This window comes from Pogoniulus pusillus, chromosome 6 (assembly GCF_015220805.1).
Source record: "Pogoniulus pusillus isolate bPogPus1 chromosome 6, bPogPus1.pri, whole genome shotgun sequence".
Classification (NCBI taxonomy): domain Eukaryota; kingdom Metazoa; phylum Chordata; class Aves; order Piciformes; family Lybiidae; genus Pogoniulus; species Pogoniulus pusillus.
The window spans coordinates 47278175-47284174 of record NC_087269.1 but is presented as its reverse complement, the minus strand read 5'-3'; the positions used below and the strand labels follow the sequence as shown (position 1 = coordinate 47284174).

At 40.4% G+C, this 6000-nt stretch overlaps 1 long non-coding RNA gene across 2 annotated transcripts in view; it reads left to right on the top strand.

Moving 5' to 3' along the window:
* Positions 1 to 333: 333 nt before the first annotated feature.
* LOC135176387 (uncharacterized) overlaps positions 334 to 6000 on the top strand; it is a 116159-nt gene continuing 110492 nt past the window's right edge. For both annotated transcript variants that reach the window (XR_010302632.1, XR_010302631.1), the window contains exon 1: positions 334 to 440. This is a non-coding gene — a long non-coding RNA (uncharacterized LOC135176387). The remainder of the gene's footprint in view (positions 441 to 6000) is intronic.

Here is a 6000-nt window from a genome sequence, read left to right as displayed (position 1 = left end):
CATACCGGCTGTGTGAATAGACGCCAAAAATGAAAGCTAGTTTTGGAGGCTCAGCAATACTATTTCACAAGTGAGTGAAAACCATGCCAGTCTATTCACTTAGAGACTTAAAATCAATAGTTCCTAGTAGACTGTTCAGTTGGGAAGACTAGAGAAGGCATTGTCTGTATTATTCAGTTGTGATTGGCCAATATGATACAGATGTGAAGAAGGCAGGGCTGGATTTAGCAGGTGAAATACAGGTGCTAGAGAGAGAGATCAATTGAGATCAATTAGCATCATTACCAGAAACTCCATGTGTGGTGCATTACCTCTTTCCGGTTGAAAAGGTGTAAAGGGAGTGACTCCAGATGCTTCCACAAAGCAGAGAGTGAGAGGTGCAGAGGATAGTGACTGCTGTTACAAAAGGGTGGTTGCTTGTCAGAAGAAGTGGAGAGAAGGTAGGAAAAAGCTTTTAATTGTTTGTAGTGCTCCCTATTTCCTCACTTAAAAAAGTAATTGAATATGTACTCTTAGTAATGACCATGAACTGACCTCACTTTGTTCTCTTTAGCTATGTTATTGAGAATTTTACAGTTGAATGTACTTTTGCTCTTCAGTGTTCATAGTTTGGATTGCTGTTGTGTTTCTTTGAGTGCAATGTTAATGCAGGACTACAGGGGCTTTTATTTTCTTATCCTGTTCTAGCCTCGTTTTGTTTATTTTAAGTAACCTTGCCCTTTTAAATATAAATAATTAGAATGTTTCTCTTAAATTCGACAAGATTTTCTTTTAAAGAGCCTCTAACAGGTAGACTTGGAACTTTTCAGTACCAGTCATCTCTTTGATAAGAATAAGGCTTTCTTAGGACAATATTTTCAAGTTAGGTTTTACTGCTTCCTCTTAGTATTTTGCAGATCAGAAAATCCTTCTGCTTTAGTATACTTGAATCATATTTTTACTTTTAGTCAAACTTTTTATCCATTTTGTTTTTAAGAAGTCCCTTTCTTTCCTTTGTAGCCTAGGCCTGACTTGATAAGAATCTCTTACTGAACCATAAAATACCTTTACAAATATCATTTTTCTTTGAAAGTGATATCTTACTGCAATGGCCAAAGTTTTGTCATGTGTTAGATTAAGATGTCTGCCTAAAATCAATAATGCTGAGGTAACAACATTGGTTTCTGCTAGGCTCTCAATTACTTTCTCACTTGTTTGTCACAGGAAGAATATATGATCAGTTGTTTCCCTGCAGGCTATAAAACCAGTCTGTTCTCCTTTGATCACTTCTGCATACTTCACTTTTACTCTCCTAAGTGTAACACAGATTTTTAGAGCCTTGGACCTGTGAAGTAGCAAAATGATTCTTCTGTAGCCTATTCCAAGGGATAATAGCCTCTCTGTATAAAGCATCATAAATATCCCTGGACAGCAGTTGGCTCTTTGGGGCTACATTGTACAATTGCTATGGAATCTGTTCCTGAATTTGCCATGCTCTTTGAAGAAATGTCTGGGAGAGGTTGACTTTGCACTCTTTCCTTTGCACATCACATTCCCTGTAGTCCTCTACTCCTTGCTGCCCTTCTTTTTCAGGTAGTCCCTTATTTTTTGTACCTGTCTGGGTAACAAGTACATCTGTAGGACTACTAATCCCTTAGTTGTGGTGTGGGACTTTGTGGTGATGGTTGGGTTTTTTTGTTTGGGTTTTTTTTCCTTTCTCCCTCTCCCCTCTATACCTTTGTGTTTTTTAGCATGGTTTCCTCTTCCACTTTGTTCTTGTGGTTGTTGCAGCTTGCCACAGAGAGGAAAGAAACATGCTGTGCACTTCCCTGGGAGTTTACTTTTGTTCTCTCTTGAACTCTTTTATCTGAAACAGATTACACCATACCTGCATGATGCCCGTAAAGACTCTGCTAGGTAAAGGAATACTTGAAATGGCATAGTCTCTTGTGAAAATGGGAGCAGCTGTAATGGTGCAGTTGTGTTCCAACTGCTTGTTATTGTAGGGGCTCTTCCTTCAAAAAGAGGCAGTTCTTTTTTCCTGAACAAGACTTCTGAGGTAATGGGTAACTTAGGGAAGGTAAATTGAAATTTCGGTCCCATCACATCACTGAAGAGAAGCTGCCCTTATTTGCCTCCAGATCTTCATGTACACAATGTGATTAGTGCAGAAGGTAATGATGCAGAACAGTGAACACAGTATTTCAATTTGAAATTTAAAAATAAAATAAATACAGAAAGTTAGAACTTTGTCCAGTCCCCCTCCATTTCCTTCAGAGAGTGTATGGGATAGGCCACTCAGACTGAGTGGTGTGAACATATGGATTTCAAAGACATGCAGAATACTTAACGTTGCTGTACCCTGGCAAAACCCTCCTGACATATTTCACAGTACCAAACAGCTCTGCAGTTAGAGAGCTGTTGTATTTCCCAACAGGGCATTTGTAGCATGTTGTAAACAGTAACTGTTAAGTGAATCCTAGTCTGTGGTCCTTAAAACCTGCAGTGCTACCCAACTGGCAGAAACCTTAATGTAGTTTGCCTTTGTCTTCTAATTCATGTAGGCAACAGTAGAAAGTGCCAGAGTGGTTGGGAGCGAGGCCAGGAGGAGGATAGGTATGCAGCTGGTCTTCTGTCTCACCACTTTTAGAGCATAGGTAATTACTGTGTGCCATACACCTTCCTGATGAAATGCCTTTTGGAAAATCAAGGCTGTTTTCTGGTTCCAAGGCAGAGGCTGTTTCTCTGACCAAATGTGGTTTAGTAACTCTTCCAACCTAGCTGCAATGTCCTTCATGGGCTGTTCAGCTTGATGTTTATGCACCCATAGAGTTGTAAAATTGGGCATGAAATGCAGACTTACTGTTTACTGTGCGGTCAGCTCTGACTTAAAAAGGGTGAACAGCATGATGTGTGTCCCCTAGCAGTCCTAGGAACTAGGAGGCTGAGAGCTTCTTCTCAATTCTGTGCCTTTGCCATGGATTTGTTAACACATCCTTAGAACTGGTAGTAGATCTTCTGGCGCTGAAAAAACTTTCAGATCACATATTCACCACGTTTGAAAGCCTGCCCCTGATCTGTTGAATCAGACCTATTTCCCTTCGAGTGCAAAGATAACAACTGTTTTGTTCTTAATGATTAGATTAAGTAAACTAATAGAAAAAAGAGGAGCAAATCCAGATGCTTTGAAGGAAGTTTTTCTTCTGAGGCCATGCAGGTAAGGCAAAGGAGAAAGCTACAAGGCATGCAGGTACTGGAGGACCTGGTCTTGTCAACATGCAGACTCTCATGGTGTGTGGCAAACCAGGAGAACATTTAGACTTTGGTGGTGTTTGGAGGACTTCAAGAGTTTGTCAGGCATTAATACACAAAAAACATTTGATTAAACACACACCAGATGTTCCCAAGTCGCTGGCAAAGGTTGGTGCTTACTGGTGTTGCAGGATGATGCCAGGGAAGGGTTTTGTTCTCTAAAATATATCTAAGTCAAGCAAATCTGCCCCTTAACAGTCTTTGGTGGTACAACAGCAACTTGCCCTTCATTTCCTTTTCCTCAGAGTAACTTATTTTTAGAACCTGGGACCTATGAGGTAGGGAAATGATTCTTTGAGAATCCTTTCTAAGAGACTGTAGTTTCTCAGGGGAGGTATTGTTAAGTACCCTCAGCACAAACCAGAAGCTGAGCATTACAATTGGTAGTGGTGGAAAGACTGCAGAATTCTGCTTCCTCTGTCTACTGTTACAAAAGAATTTAATTGTCTGTTAAATCAGTGCCCAGCATCAGCATTATTCAGCTTCTAGATGTTTGTAAAAGCAGAATGTAAACTTCCAATATTAATTATCACTATGTGCATATGGTTGTAGAGGTTGCTTCTCCCTCGTCTCCCCATTACCTCCTCTCCCTGTGAGACTACAAAAGCCTACAAATGCAAGAATATTTGTGTGTATAGGACACAAAGGGATATAGTTGTTTTTGACTCTGACCTGAGTCCAAACACTGTGCAACTGACAAGTAAATTGAGTTGAGGTGTTAGTGTGAGACTTTTTGTTGTTACTTGCATGTGTACTTCTGGTACCAGCTAAGAAATCATTAGTTTTTGTGTCTTTGTTTCAACTACTGTTTCTCTCCAAAGAAGTGTTCTGTGAACCTGAGTTTAAGGACATTCAACTTGATATCTCTAGGCACGTGTGTCTGAGCAGGTTGTTAGACACTTTGTGATTACTGGAGAGAAACTTCTAAAAGTACAGCTTATTTCAAGGTATACATGCAAAAATCTCTGGAGAAGTGAGTTGTGTAAAAGCCTGTTTCTCTCTGTATTTCTAGGTCAGATGTGTAGGTGTCAGGGTTGTCAATGTCCGCAGCTTTCATTAATTTTGGATGCTTGGAGAAAGGATAGCCCTTAGCCACTAGAGTCTGAGTCTCAGGATTTGGGGTGTTTTTTGAATCTTCCAACTTCTATATAGAGTTGGCAGGTAGAGGAACCACTGGCAGAAGAGATGGAAGGTTCTGAGTCTTCAGCTGTTAGGGGAGAAAGACCTGCCTTTCGCAACAGATAAAAGATGAGGTTTCACACTATCTGAAGTTTACTTTTATGTGTGGGACTGTGCACGTGTGCAGCTGAGTGTAACTACAACACATTATCATCTTGCATCTTTTCTAGGCTGAATAGGGAAACAGAATATAGTAAGACTTTTAAAATTCACTTCAGAAATACTTGGAAAGTCTCATGGATACTTACATGAAAGCACATGAGTGAACATGATAACAGTGCCACTGAGAAGCCTAGTTCTTCATCAAGACAACTAGTTCTTACTGCTTTCTGGCGTATACTTGTATAACAGAAGACCATGGTTCTGTTTTGGTTGTGCTTTGTTGGTTTTATTAATTACTGTAGTTTTGGTGTGCAGGGCTGCTTCTTTGTGTGCTTTCCCCCCCTGCCTTTTATTTGAAAGGAAGGTGTGACTAAATGGATTATGCTAAAGTTCTTGTTGTTCCAGGTAGAGGAGTTTAAAACCTTGGTCATTCCTGTTAACCTTTTTGAATGTGCCCCTTGCAGCCTGGCTTTAAGAACAGGAGGCTGGTCCTTGTAAATTCTTACAAATGGGCAAGGAGGGATGTTCTCTAAGAAAGCTGTGGCTTACTGTGTTAAGTTAGAACTCTGTGTGGGCTAACTGGTCTAATGAGCTTATTAATATCATGTCATTTTGCATCTGTTTTATGAAGTAAATGTGCCATAAATAGACCCACATTTTAATAATTTCAGTGGCTTAGTGGCTTTAAATGCAGTTCCTGATTTTGAAAGTTCCTTGTAATGCCAAGAGTTGGTCAGTAGCGGATTTATCCAGGCTGCTTGCTTAAAATTGTATGTAATGTAGGAGCTCCTCCTAGCAGGCAGGTGTAAAAAAAAGTCATTTAAGGCCAAACCTGCATGTCTTTGGCTGAGGAGTTGGTAGTAGAGTTTCTAGATGGTGGTGAGGATGCAGAGAAGCAGTTGTCCTTTTGTCTTGGGAAGAAACTGGATGGTAACTCTGTGAAGCCTCTCCTGCGCGTTTGCTCACAACTCTGCTGTCGCTGCTTTGCGATTAACTCCCTCTTTTTATTCTTTATTATTATTTATTGTGCTAAGCAGCAAGATCCCATTTTTGTCAAGGGGAATGGCATTTAAGAGTAGAATTGCTACATACAGCTTTCTCCATTGCCTGTTTGCACCCTATTTCCCTACAGGACTGACTCAATTAGAGGCACGAACTGCAACTTCTCCCTGCCATTTCCATAAGTGTTTATGATCACAGTGCCTTTCTCCCATGCTGCATGGCCAGGTGGAGCAACTTCTCTCCCTAGTATTTAAAAGACCATTTACCTTAAAGAATGTGTGTCTGGGTTTGGGAAAATCCATTAGCTGTTTTAGTGCTTCAACAGGCATTGAGGGTAATTCTACAAGGAATTGGAGATACTTCATGTGGGCTCATGATTCTGTGGCATGTCAGTCCTGTATGTCCAGTATTTCCACATGCTGGTCT